Source organism: Centrocercus urophasianus, unplaced genomic scaffold (assembly GCF_019232065.1).
Source record: "Centrocercus urophasianus isolate 14NV4802_14NV808 unplaced genomic scaffold, USGS_Curo_1.0 seq_13, whole genome shotgun sequence".
NCBI classification, from domain to species: domain Eukaryota; kingdom Metazoa; phylum Chordata; class Aves; order Galliformes; family Phasianidae; genus Centrocercus; species Centrocercus urophasianus.
This window is the reverse complement of record NW_024884475.1, coordinates 50,577,636-50,587,575: the sequence shown is the minus strand read 5'-3', so window position 1 is coordinate 50,587,575 and position 9,940 is coordinate 50,577,636. Positions and strand designations below refer to the sequence as shown.

The following is a 9,940-nucleotide window of genomic DNA, read 5'->3' as shown; positions in this document are numbered from 1 at the left end:
GTCTCCAAGCAGTTTGCTCTGCCCACCCAGAAGAGAGGTGACCTTTGGATATTGCTCTTTAACCAAGCTGTTTAATTGGAGAAAACTAGCAACTAGTGTCTAGGATTTAGAGAAAAAATATGGAAAAAGCATTTATCAAATAATAAAAAGAGGGACTAAATTCAAGCCATTGTACTCCGCCTGGGTTCTTGCCTTAGAAAGAAAGAAAGAAAAAAGGTGAGCTGAATTGCTGAAGGACAGCTGAATGCAGTTATTTCCCTGCTTGGAGGCTGTAAGGGATTTCCCTTTGGATAGCTCACAGGCTCCTTCCCAGGAAATTTTCCCCTTGCTTTTACTGCTGTCTTGCCTTTTTCCATCCAGCCTTTTACAGCTAGGAAATGACCTGCCACCCAAGTGCTTTTTTTTAGGGCAATTTCAGCTGCTTCTGTTCACTTAGAGGTTTGGAAAATATCAGGCTTATGTACTAAAATCAGTTTAAAGCGCTTTGCAAGAATATGGTACAGGAATATGAAATCATTATTCATCATTTGACCAGATATGAAAATAATCCTCACTCATAACTAGCTTCTGAAAATGGCCAGCGTAATTTTTATACGTGCAATAACAAAGTAGGAAGCGACTGCTATTTCTGCAGCAGACAAGGAGCATCTCACTGAGACAAAGCTACAGCAAAGCAGGCAATTTTCAGTTCCTTTTCAGCAAGCTTTCTATATCCTTTCTTGCCTTTGCACTCACAGAAAGCCAATTTTCCGTGTCCCTACTACACACAAAATGGGGCAAGATTTTAAAGATACAGCTCTGCTCTATTTGACTGCAGCAGACTGAAAGAAAAATGAAGTTCAGTACTTAACCGATCCCTTTGCAATATTTCAGGGTAAATTAAAAATCAAAATGTCAAGAGGTTCAATATGTCAGTGGGCTTTTTGACAGGGCGGCTACTTTGAAGCCTAAATGAGAACTGTGCTGCTTTTAAAAACTGGAACCAAATGTGTGCAGCTGCTGCGCCATTTAGAAATTCTGGCCCCTCATCTTTTTTCTTTTTTTCTTACGTAATAAAATTAGTAAAATATTCTGGCTTCTGTTCTACTTGTTTTCAGAGTAGAAAGCCTCCACTTCATAGAGTAGATGGCCATTTACGAAGCTGGCTAGTTTTCATTATCTGCATTAAGGTGAAGCCTGGCAGCTTTACCCTCTTGCCTTTTGTACCATTGAGCAAACCCATCTTTGCTGCCCCCAGTGCATTTATCTCTCGTGGCCCTCGACAAACCGTTTTTTTGTTTTGCCATCTCAGTTCGTCTTTGTAAAACAGGGAAGATAATAAATGATACCGCTTACCTTCTTCAGAGAGATGTGGTGAAGATTAATTAGTCCTTGTTTATACAAAGATTGGCAATAGTGATCTGCAGGTTTGCTAAGCACTGGGATGATTGCTATCGCTGCCTCTCCTGACAAAGAAGCACAGCCAAGGACAGGAGCTGGTGCCACTGCAATCATTTACAGGTCCAACGATAGCTGTGGCCTTGAAGAAAACTCTACCAAATATTCTGCATCTGAGAAGAGGAGGAAATGCATACTGGCAGGGCCACGGCATCTCTGGAGTCTCCTCCAGTGGGCACCTCCAGTCCCTGTTGCAAACCCTTCTGTGTGTGGGAAAGGTATGCACATAGGCAATCTGAACTGCTTATTCAGAGCCAAACTATTTCTTTCTGAACTTCGCTTTGGATGCAAAGATGGACTCAGCCTCTCACATACGTCTTTGCCAGAAGTTGCTGCACGCATGCATCGTCCCACAGCAAATTGGCACCTTTCGCTTCAGCCTGCTGTGTTAGATAGACACTTGCAGGCAGTCCTGTCGGCAGGTTAGACTATTTCCATAGTGATGCAGCCAGAGTGAAATGTATTTTTCCCCACAGCTGTCCAATTTGCTCTTGCTGGTGCTCTGAGCATTGCTGGTTTGCCTGGTGCGTTTGCTGCAGGCAGGGCTGTCTGTGCATGAAATGACGGCAGGCTGTGCTGGCCTCAACTTGTCGTGTTCCCCCACTTGGCAACAACTTTCTGTAGTCTGTGGCTATCACTTTTCACTTCGCTCAGTAATTTCTCATGCTTTGACAGCTGCCCCAGCCCTCCCTTGCCGCTGGACTGCCCATGGCGAGGAGGAGAGGACGCATCCACTGGTGATGAGGCAGCGGGTCCCCAGAAAAGCCCATCCTTCGATGACTGAGAATTATAAGATCCCCCTCTTGCTATTGTTCAGACAAGCCCCAGGATCTAATATCACCCTTCTCTCCTGACTACACAGCTACATACTGGTGTGCTGGCCCTCTCCAGACCACGACCTGCTCACCTTGGTCCTGAAGCACACATCCATAGGTACAGATGGCATCAATCAGAGGAAAACACCCAGCCAACACCGACCGCTCAGCAACTCCATGCACACTGTAACAAAAGCAATGGCTGATTAAAATTCCTCATTTTGTTGTGATTCGCTTTCTCAGCAAGTCAGGTTCAGTTATTGTGGTGGACAGTTCTGCTGGTAAAAGGTCAAAGTCAACAGTCCACAAATCTGTGCTAGGCTACTGGCGACCCTCTAGAGTTGTGTAAATTGAAGGGAGGCTGTATGTGGAGCAATTTGCATTGCAGTGCATGTGCAGGTGAGAGTGCAGTATGACAGGAGATGTCATTACTGAGATTAGAATTTACACTTACAGCCTTAGTCAGATTTGTGTTTGAGAAACTATAGTGCCCTGGAAAAAGATTACTAATCATCTGATAATTTCCTATTGTTTGTATCCAGTAAATATCCCTTTAGTTTCCTATTTCCAGTTAAGATTAATTTTCTGATCAAAGAAAGTTTGATCAGAAGTGCACAGACAGCACAAGAGCAGCAATATTACATGGCTGGAGGATATGTGTTGTGTCTTTGACTCTGCAGCAGAGCCAGCCAGGAGGGGAAGATGATGGCTCCTGGTAGAAGCTCTGCAATAAATAATAACTCTCTGGGTTTGGAAAAGAGCTATTTTTATTTATTTCCTTCCTGCTGTCAATCAGAGGAGTCCTTTCTTCATTTTTGAAGTAGAGTCAGTCTTTGTTTTACCATTGGGATGCAATGATACCCATTGGTTGAAATCCTGTGCTAATTTCCATTGTTTCTATTTTGATTTCTTAGAGCAGTCCAACAGAGATGAGTGGTACTGCGCCCTTTGTCCTGCTGCTCTCGGCCATGGTAACAAGACCTGTCTCCACCCTCCCAGGCTCTGCCTCAGCCTGTGCAGCTGACAAGTCCCTTCTTTTCCCCTCCATCCCACTCAGTCCTGCTAGATCAGCTTTCCCCTTTGCACGTGGAGCCTCTCACCATGCACACTCTCAGTGGTTCCCACTGAGCCCACCACCAGCAATATCACCTTCCTCACTCCTTCCCTGCAACCCTGGTAAATATCTGCCACTTCACAGTGTGTGCAGGCTGGGTGGTTTGTTGCTGATATCTGGCTCCGAACGGAAGCATCGCTCTCAGAGTATTTCCAGCACCATCTGCCGCCTTACTTTATTTCAGTTTCTAGAAAGGGTTTTGCTGTAGCTCAGAGGCAGAGGAGGAATCTGGATAGAGCTGACACAAATCCCAGAAAATGTTTGTCTGTTTGCCTTACACGCTAATTAGTGCCGACGTGGTCAAAAGTGCTCTGAACTTTTATTTATTTATTTTTCTCCTTTCTCGAGCATCTATCACCATGACAGCAACGCGCTCCAACCGCAGGAAATTAAAACACCCGGCACAAGCAGCTAATCAAATGCAGAAGCAAACAGAAGAATTTTGCACAGAGCTCTCAGTGTCATTCCGATCCCGCTTTGACGGGCAGCAGAGTTTCTGCAGGGAAAAAGAAATGTTTTGTTTGCTTCAAATTCCCTTTTCCCTTGGAAGCGTAAACGTGAAATTACTCTCTCCTCCTCCATTGGGATGTCTTATTTATTTTCCTGCTGGTGGCTGTTAAAGGAGACGCGGTTCAATTATGCCCTGGGTTGAATTAATGGCTCGCACAGCTCAGTGAGTGTGTTCTGGTGTGAACTTACCCACATGAAGGGGATGGTGGGGCTTTCGTGGGGCAAGGGAAAGCTCTGCAGGAGGAGAGCTCCCTGCAGCCCTCTTGAATCTGTGACATATGTTTGGTTGTAGGATCCAGAGTAGACTTCACATCTGAGCTGAGTGAAGCTTTTCATTTTCTGACATGCAGAGTATGTCCATCTCAGTCTGGACCCTATTAGAAACTTCAGTTAGAAGTCTGCTAACTTCTCTTGAATGCCGTCACTCAATCACCATCTTATACTGGAGTCTTCAGATGCCTTATTTAGAGGAGCAATGGAGTTTTACCACAAATAACTTTTGGTTGATTCCCCTTGCACTTACATTTGTTCTTGTTTGTATTCTTCTTTGTTGACAGTTCAAGCACATAAGTACCCCCCCAAGGAGCATCCTGAAGGACTTGTTTCCTCTTTGTCTTTCCTTAGCATTGAAAACTGGACTGCATTATTTTTTACAAGCACTGATAAAATATTAGCCATGTGAGTAATGGATCACGCACAGCTCGAGGTCTTCCCTGCGCCTAGAGAATCTCTGCGGGTGGGTGGACTTTCTCTGCTTTGCTCCTGCAGGCTGGGTCTGGCTTCCATACAGCCTCATCTCATACAGCTCATCTCTCAAATCCATGTAGCACCATGAGCACCCTTAACAGTTCTCGGAATGATGACATTGCTTCTACTTCAGGTTGAAAACTTTGGTGTGCTCTTGAGCAGCTGCTGTGTGCTGTTTTCCCAAGGACTAGAACAAGCCAAGGTGCAAAGCGGTGCTGTACTCAATGTCTGCCCTTCCGCTCAGATACAGGAGAAAGCAATCCAGCAGTGGTCATTTTTCATCAGTAATGAATGAATTTGTCTCTTTTTTAGTTCTCCCTCCAGCTTTTTAAGTTATGTAGCTGATACTACCAAAAAGCACTCGCTTTACTGTGGGGCCCTTGTAAACAAGCAATGTATTTCTTGCCATAAGGGCACAGCAAGGTTAAATACTGAATACCACTAGATGAGATTTTGCAGACATTTTGGTTATGCAGAGCCATGAAAGCGCCTGAGGCTGTCATCAGATCCACCTGGAATCCATAATCAGGATAAGTGTGATGATTGTCTTTGCTTTTCATAATTTGAGGAGTGACTCCCAACTATTTCCCATAATGTCCTGGTGAAACTTCCGTTTTGTGGATGCAGCTAGGCAGCCTCTGCTTGCTTTGATTTTATTTCATGCCATTTTTCTCTTGTCTTTGCTTTATGTTTATAGTTGCCAGCATAGTGGCTGCTATTTTTAAGGATTTTTTTTCCCTTGCGTGCTTGCTTTAAAATGATTTGTTAGTATACAGTATGATGTATTTTAAATGGCTAAAGAGCACACCGGGTGTAGATTCAATATAAATTGATTTGAGACTGCAGCAACCACAGTACCTTCATCTACTCAAACCAGAAGAGGTCATAGTTTCTAAAGTAGTGAAGTGTGAGCACCTGAGAAATACTCACTATTGGTCAAGTTTAGACGACAGCCTGTAGAAGTTATTCTCTGGCCTTTAGCTATTTACAGTTTTCTGCTCTTGGAAATAAATCCCACTCAATTGAGGAGAATAACTTTGTGAACCCTGGAGAGGATGTTGCATTGGGAACCTGTGTAAGCATAATCATACAGCACTTGTTAAAACAGGAGAACCCCTAAAAGGCTTCAGCTGCACAAGGGGTGGGAGGAGCTCACAAGTGCTGCTAAGGGCAATGGGCTCTAAATTTCAGCTCTGTTCTCCAGTCCACAGGGGCAATTCTTCTTAACCCGATCCCAAACTCTACTGCAAACTGTTGTATTTCAGAGCCCTTGGGAGAGTGTTTCACAAGATGGAGATTAGAAAGCAAGAACAGCAAACTGGAAAGTGCTTCGTGGTGTCTCTTTAACAGCTTAGGATTGATTCATTTTAGTATTTGTGTCTGGGTCTTATTCACTGCTGCCTCATAGATCAATGGCATGACGGAGTCCCAGCTCGTGTTGATGCAGCATATGGGAATGGGATCCATTATCTTTAGTTCCCAGGACTATAAAATGTCCAATAAACTCAGCAGCAAGAACGCCGGATTTGTGCACCTCCACCAGCTGCTGTAGCTTTGCTGCCTATTAAGCTGTGTTTTTAGTTTCATTATTGATGGGGAATGCTGATAGCTGAGCAAATGATGTTGCTTGCAGATTTGAGGCACTTTCCCTGCTTATAAAGGTAGCTCCTGCTACGGTGCCTCCTCTTGCCGGGGGAGGAGGGCTGCATGCTGCAGTGAGAAATCAATTTAAATTAGCATGGGCACAGCCAATCCGTAGTGATGTCAGCAGCTCAAGCTGGTTGCAGGAATCTGAGCAGCAAGGCTAAGCGCCTCAGTCTCCAATGCTCATCCTTGCCACAGACCCCAGGCAGCACATTTGCTGTTCCAGCATCACTCTCAGTCTCTTCCCTGGCTGTTTATGTTGCAGTTTGACTTTCCCCTGCTTTTCCCACTCCTGCTGAACCTTTGGAATAAATTCCATAATCGCTCTGAAAATGGTGCAAAACCTGAGCTTGCCTACAGAAGTTGCTGTGGTGGAGTTGTGAGCAGCTCTCAATTCCATTTCACTTGTTTCCTGTGCCACCACAGGCACACTGCAGTTCCACTCCAGAATCAGCTTTTATTGCTTTCTTTACTCCTCTGGGAAACAGATCAAGAACAGCTATGGCAAGTTAGCCAAAATCTTCAGCCTCTAGCATCATTAGTGTAGGTAAGCATTGTAATGGAAGTCAGTGTAAGCCAGCTCTTATTAATCCACTGAATGTTGATTCCTACAAACAATCTCCAGGTATTGTTTCAGTGCTTACACAGTTGACTTCCTACTGAACCATCGGCATCCACTCTTGAGAAGAGAAACCCATATTCCACAGCAGGATCATTTTCTGTTCCTGGACATCGTGGAACTGAACACGGACGCCCAGCTTCTAGTATCAATGTTGGTATGAATACAAAAGAAAACTTTCCCTCTCCCGTGCTAAGGTCTGTGCAGGTGGTGATTAAAGTAGCTGTCACCGTGCTTGTAGCTCAGCTGCTCTTGGCTGGACACCTGCTGTTACTGCCTGCTGCCCATGAGTGCCTTCCTCGGGCATCTGCACCTCTTGGTGCCTGCCATCAACAGCTGCAGCTCTGGCAAAGTCTGATAAACACCAGTGCGTTTCTGCCAACTTTTCTCCAAGGAGCAGAAAGGAAGACGTTCATGTCTAGTAGAAGTTTACTTTCAAGAGTATGGATCAGAGATTTTGTACAAACTACTCTCTTAAATTATTGAAAATCTGCTGTAATTACTGAGTATTTCAAAATATTCTGGGGAAGAATTTCTGGGCCCATCTGTTTTTCCCTTCCCTTCACTGCCACATGTCCACTCAGCTATTAGGAATGCTAAAGGATGGCTTTCATGAAAACGAGGGCAATGACGTGTTTGACAAAATGTGACTTCTGTGGTCCAGAGGCAGAGGATTCATTACTTCCATCTATAGTTTTTTTGCAGCTTTCCCCCCATCTTAAAAATGTATTCCTACCACCTCGGATTTGTCTGTCTCGAGCTCCCAGCTAATGGTTTTTGTTATCTACCACATTAAAGAGCTTCACAGTTCCCTCTGTTTCCTTTCTGTGAAGGTAATGGTACATTGTAATCAAGCCACCTCTCGGTCGTCTTTTTGATAAGCTAAACAGATTGTGCTCTTTATGTTTCTCACTCTAAAGCACTTTCTTCAGCTCTTAAATCATTTTCGTGGCACTTGCTGCAGCTTTTTTCTGTGCAGTCACCAATTTTGTTACACCCTTATTAAAAAAGATGAACCTGGAGCTGAGCGCATTGTCAGGAACTGGCCTCATCTAGACTGCAGGCAGCCTAAAAAGCCTGTGCTTGAATCTACCTGCATCCCCCTTCTTGTATACAGGGATTATTTCACCTCTTTAGCATGGCTCCCCCCTGGCAACCTCAGTTCAGATGCTTGTCCCTGTGCAGTTAGTGCACGGTTTGTCCTGCTTCCCTCAGCCTTTACACCTGTTGATATTTAGGGGCAGTGTTTTGGCGCAAGCTTATTTTCTCCATCCATGAATGTTCCATTAGGCAATGAAATGGGAGAAAAGGAAGCCCTTGACTCATTTAGCATGGTTGGTACTCCCAACCCTGTCCCTGTGACAGCCCTTTTTGACCTGCCCTATCAGCACATTAGTGAAGTTATTTCAAGGTAGTCCCAGATGGAAAATGCCTTCGCTGTCCCACTCAGTCCTAGAAATATCTCTGTTTGAATCCCAGTCAGAAATATCTCATGAAATCAGTTCTTCATCCATCTAATGCAATATTTACTGATGTTGCAGAGTGCTCATTTCTTAATCACCGTGCTGCAGGGCACCAAGCGCTGCACCTGGCAGTGGGAGGAGGTGAGCCATCGCACCAGATCCATCCTCAGACAGAGAAGTATTTTTTGAGACAGGGCTTCTATTCACAATAATGCTGACTGACATTAATTATCACTTAGAAACCCCTGTCAGCACTTCCATTTGGCATAGGAATGGTGCCAGGAGGCAGCTCCAGCAGTAGGAATTAACGCCCAGGTCCCCAGCGGCTGCTGCGGTGTTGTCCGCGACCGCACATTGGTGGCAGCAGCGCACGGTGTTGCCCTCCCCTTTCCAACCCCTGTCCTTCCAATCAGGTTTGCAGGCTCAAACCCTTGCTTCATGAGCACGCAGGGTGATTTATAATGGGCTTCAAGTGGGAGACGCTGGGATGGCAGTTGCGGCGCTCCCTGCAGCTGGCCAAGCTCCCTCCCCACGCAGCGATCTGTGTGGCCGCACAGGAGGCACTTGCCCATTAAAATGCTGTCAGAGATCGTCTTTCCGACTTAAATCAAGGCTGTCGCTTTGGTAGGCGAGGGTTTTCGAGGTGTTTGTCTCTTCATTCGTTGGTTGTTTTTGTTTTTTTTTTTATCCTGTCCTTTCTGTGTTGTTATTGCTTCCATTCCTTAAAGCACCGCAAATTGCAAGCCTGTGGCTTGCCGTGAAGGCATGCTGGTAAATGATTTATAGAGGGTCCTACAAATCATGTTGCACTGAGCGCAACCCCTTCCCCCACAGCAACAGCCATCATTTCAGTGCCGCTCAGCCTTCAAGGGAGCTAAGCTGTCCTTTCCCTGCTGAGATTTAGGAAGCCAAACGGCACAATGCAGCTAAAAGTGAGAGTAAACATGCCACAGTAACAGCCTGGCATTTAAGTTTCAGCAGGGCTTAAGGTGGCCTTGCTTATCAGTGGAATTGTGTTATGACACCAGCTGGCGTCCATATACAGTTTTGATGCTTTTACAGGCACAAAATAAAAGCCCAATATGTGAATAGGACTTTGCAGGCTTTTACAGAAAGAGCTTTCTTCTGGGGGCTACATATGCAGGCACTGCTCGAGCTGCCCCTGTGCTCAGAAAAGCCTGGGTGAGGGCGAAAAGCTGCACGTGGCCCAAAGTGGCCCTTGTTCCCCACTATGGGGACAAAGGCATGGCACAGCCTTGACAAGTTTGTATACAGGCATACTTCCCTGAAAGCCATTTCTCTAAAGTCTTTGTAGTTTTGTTTTTTGTTTTTAATCTCAAGCTCCTTTTCCTGCTTTACATCATGCTTTCCATTTTAGAGATGTCAGATGATCTGTGATAGAGTGACAGGATGTGCAGGAGCAGTGAGGAGACGAGGTCCATTTTAATGAGACTAACTCTACTGGGTAGTGCAGACCGTGCCTCGACAAGCCCTTGGATCTTGTTTCCTTTTGCAAAGCGTCTTAATGGCATAAAAGGATTTTTGCACAAATAAGGAAAGGCAATTCCCCAAACAGATTTCTTTCAGTGGC

At 45.1% G+C, this 9,940-nt stretch overlaps 1 long non-coding RNA gene across 1 annotated transcript in view; it reads right to left on the bottom strand.

Moving 5' to 3' along the window:
• Positions 1-2,352: 2,352 nt before the first annotated feature.
• LOC122157210 overlaps positions 2,353-9,940 on the bottom strand; it is a 139,376-nt gene continuing 131,788 nt past the window's right edge. Inside the window, exon 4 of the long non-coding RNA XR_006167799.1 lies at positions 2,353-2,436. This is a non-coding gene — a long non-coding RNA (uncharacterized LOC122157210). The remainder of the gene's footprint in view (positions 2,437-9,940) is intronic.